We start from the raw sequence: 4372 nt of genomic DNA, 5'->3' as shown, positions 1-4372 counted from the left end.
CTTGTGACAAAGGGTTATACCCAGAGAGAGGGAGTGGACTATGAAGAAACTTTCTCTCCCGTTGCCATGCTTAAGTCGATTAGAATACTCTTATCAAGCCACCTTTTATGACTATGAAATTTAGCAAATGGATGTCAAGATAGCCTTTCTAAACGGCGATCTTGAGGAGAGTATCTATATGGCTCAACCAAAGGGGTTTATTGCACAAGATCAAGAAAAAAAGGTTTGTAAGCTTCAAAAATCCATTTATGGGTTGAAACAAGCTTCTAGATCTTGTAATATAAGATTTGATACTGCGATCAAATCTTATGGCTTTGAATAGAATGTTGACGAGCCTTGTGTTTACAAGAAGATCATCAATTCTACTATAGCATTCTTAGTTTTATATGTTGACGATATTCTACTCATTGGAAATGAAGTAGGTTACCTAATTGACATCAAGAAATGGCTAGCAACGCAGTTCCAAATGAAAGATTTAGGAAATGCGCAATATGTTCTCGAGATTCAGATTATTCGAAACCGCAAGAATAGAACACTAGCCATGTCTCAAGCAACTTATATAGACAAAATGTTGTCTAGGTATAAGATGCAGAATTCCAAAAGAGGTCTGTTACCTTATAGATATGGAATTCATTTGTGAAAGGATCAATGTCCTAAGACACCTCAAGACGTTGAGGATATGAGACGCATTCCCTATGCTTCCGCAGTAGGGAGCCTGATGTATACAATGTTATGTACTAGACCTGACATATGCTACACAGTAGGGATAGTTAGTAGGTATCAGTCCAATCCTAGATATGATCATTGGACTACCGTTAAAAATATCCTCAAGTATCTTAGGAGAATGAGGAATTACATGCTCGTGTATGGTACTAAGGATTTGATCCTTACTGGATACACTGACTCTGATTTTCAAACTGATAAAGATGCTAGAAAGTCTACATCTGGATCAGTGTTCACTCTTAATGAAGGAGCAGTAGTGTGGAGAAGTGTAAAGCAAAACTGTATTGTGGACTCCACAATGGAAGCTGAATACATAGCTGCTTGTGAAGCAGCAAAGGAAGCAGTATGGTTGAGGAAATTCTTGATAGATTTGGAAGTAGTTCCAAATATGCATCTGCCTATCACCTATATTGTGATAATAGTGGTGCAGTTGCAAACTCAAGAGAACCAAGAAGCCACACGTGCGGTAAGCATATTGAGCACAAATACCATCTGATCCAGGAGATTGTACATCGTGGAGATGTTGTAGTGACCCAAATATCTTCTGAGCTAAACATTGTTGATCCTTTTATAAAGGCTCTCACGGCTAAAGTGTTTGAAGGTTACCTATAGAGTCTAGGTCTACGATGTTTGTAAACTAGGACAAGTGGGAGAATTTTTGGGTATATGCCCTAGTTTATTGTATTCATATGTTTATTGTACTCATATGTTTCTCACTTAAATTCAACATTGTGATACTCCACTAGGAGTTTTAGTCCAATTGGGAGTTTGTTGGATTTTATGTCCTAAAACTCGTAGTTTGTAAATTAATAAATATATACTGTTTTGTTTTTCGATAAAGTTGTTATTGTTGTAATCTTGAATCCAATAAACTAAGGTTCCGATGCTATTTAATGTAATTTGAACTTTAATTCTAGGATGCATGCGATGAATACGATAATCTCCATAGAGCTTATTTCTAAGTCTCTACTTCTTGCCTATGCGATGATGCAAGAAGCACACAAAGACAAGGTGATCGCATACAATCATAACCTATCTCTAGTATGAATGTGATGCGTCAATAGCAAAAAGTGCTTATTCCTAAGCTCTTATCTCCTGATTATGCGTTTCTAATCTGACTCTCCCGAGCCTAGATTCTAACCTAACTTTTCCAAGCCTAGATTCTATCCTTAGACTACCCTCCCGAGTATCTCTAATGGACGAATGACGCATACATAATACAAGATAATCGCATAAAATGAAGATTCCCAGTTATGCTAGCTAACTGCTTCTCAACTCATTCGACAGATTTAGCTACTCATGCATAATGTATAGAGAATGAACAGATATAAAATGTAAATTCCATTTCTATAGATAAGTTCATAGTACAAAATGACAATGGAAGATAAGGATAGAGAGCCTGGTGGCAATTCCTTGCTTCCCGAGACTTTTACACTGTTAACTCTCTTCTGCTCAAAAGATGTTCATGCTTCCACAGGAGTTAGCCCTTTCTCTGATCTTGACGCTCCCGACACTCTTTCAAGCTCACCGGAACGATCTCTCGGTACAATCCCACTTCCCTCGCTACTGCCTTCTAAGTAAAAGAAAACTAAGAACAAAGCTACTTCTATCTAATGGGAAAATTCTCTAATTAAGTGAACTATTTCACTGAAGGTGGCCTCTAGTATTTTTAGAGCTTCGGGGTGAAAGGCTTCTTCTCTCTTATAATTGCACTAATGGGATGGCATTAATTCTCTGTCTGATGTGCCGAATATTTATCACTGAGAAGTTGAGTGTACTTGCTACAGTAGTTCGCTAACGACTTGTCAACTTAATTCAAAATCGACCGTCATCAGCTTTCTTTCCCATCGTGATTTATTATGCTTTTCACCCAGATGCACCCACCAAGCTGCGCCGTCTCTATGCGGCAACCTTCTTGAGCAAATATTTGCGAGCACAAATGACCACATAGCCTTACGTTAACGCAATCTTTTGATGCGCTCGACCGTTGATTTCTTTGGATCGTATTTTCCATCTTGCATCAACGTATATTCTGCACAAAAATACATAAGTTAACTGTTTTAATGCGATGGATGCATGCGACTGTAATATTGTGAACTTAATGCTTTTGGATGCAATCTTGTATATTTTTATCAATGAAACCTGCATTGTTTAATAACGTAGCACTGTAATAACGTGCATTTCTGCCCGTTATCAGCGGTCATTAATTCCCCTGCTCTGATGCGATGATTAATGGTCATCGAAAGTTGAGTGTACTTGCTACAGTGTGACTTTAACGACTTGTCAACTAAATTCATATTCGACCGTTATCAACTTTCCGTCCCATCATGATTTATTATGTTGTCACCTTGATGCACAATCTTTATGTGGCCACCTTTTTAAGAAACTTCTCACGATCGCATACAATCGCATGACTTGCAATTGCAATTTTCAAGCGCGCTGATGCCTTGTTCCTTTGGATCGCAATTTCCCTTGTGCCATCGCATTTTTCCTGCATAAAATAAGTAAATTAACTGCTTTTATGCGATGAGCTCTTGCGATTGTAATTCCTATCAGTTTAGCGCTTTCGGACATGATATTGCTTATTTTGCCATCGCATTCTCTCATTGTTTTACTTATTTGAGCTATAATAATTTGTATTTCTACTAGTTATCACAGCGTAGGCAGAGAGGCACGCGCAGGTGTCTGGGTTGCGCGACGTGCATCCATCTACGCGTCTGGCAAAGCACACGTGTGCTCGGCTGCTGGGCGTGTGCGTCTGGACAGTCAGATGATAACTTATAGAAATACAAGTTATTTATACTGCCTTATCTAGATATTGCGACCAAAAGTGAATAAATATGCGTCAATTGTATGAGAATTAGCTTAGAGATACAATAATTATGAATTATCACAATTACACCCACTAACATCATTAAGATGGAAGAAAAGGAGATTTTCACTTTGTTTTGCAGGAAACCAATTCACCACTTGCGATTAAGGCTCAAGACGAACTGACCAACGCATCTCTATCACCTTACACCCGTTAATCAACAATGAAGAGACAATTAACGCAATGACGGTGCAATGCAACAGTCGATCCAGAGCTGAACTTTAACCGCATGCGGTAATACAAACAAGATCGCATGCGAGCACCCGATCGAAAGATGTAGCTAAGCAACGCAAATGCGGAGGATTGTGACACGTGTACAACTAACAGTTGTGCAGATTTAACGATCTGATTGCATAACAAAAGAAATAATTATCCCACCATCTTCGGAATTTCCATAACAAAAAGTGGGGACCACGAGCCAAGAGTCAAAGCTTTTCACCTATAAATACCCCCATTGAATTCAGAGAAAAAGATGATACTTGATACGGGGCAAATTGATGCTAGGTTATTGAGAGAGAGGCTGAGCTGAGTGCTGATCGAAAGAAATCCACGAAGAGAAGAGACAAGACCGAAAGATGAGTCTCAGTGCTATTCTACCAGATCCCCGCTACAAAGCTCTATACTCAGATCCCTGCTACCAGTTGAGCAAGCCTGAGAGGGAAGTTGATCCTTCCGCATGATCCATTGACACCGGTAAGCAGATCTCCATCCAGATCGGCGCTAAGACGTTGGCGCTTGTTTGTATTTATTTCTAACTCTATTCATCATTGTATTTCA

The sequence above is a fragment of the Benincasa hispida genome, chromosome 1 (genome assembly GCF_009727055.1).
Source record: "Benincasa hispida cultivar B227 chromosome 1, ASM972705v1, whole genome shotgun sequence".
Classification (NCBI taxonomy): Eukaryota; Viridiplantae; Streptophyta; class Magnoliopsida; order Cucurbitales; family Cucurbitaceae; genus Benincasa; species Benincasa hispida.
The sequence above is the reverse complement of the archived record's forward strand: the minus strand, read 5'-3'. Positions refer to the sequence as shown.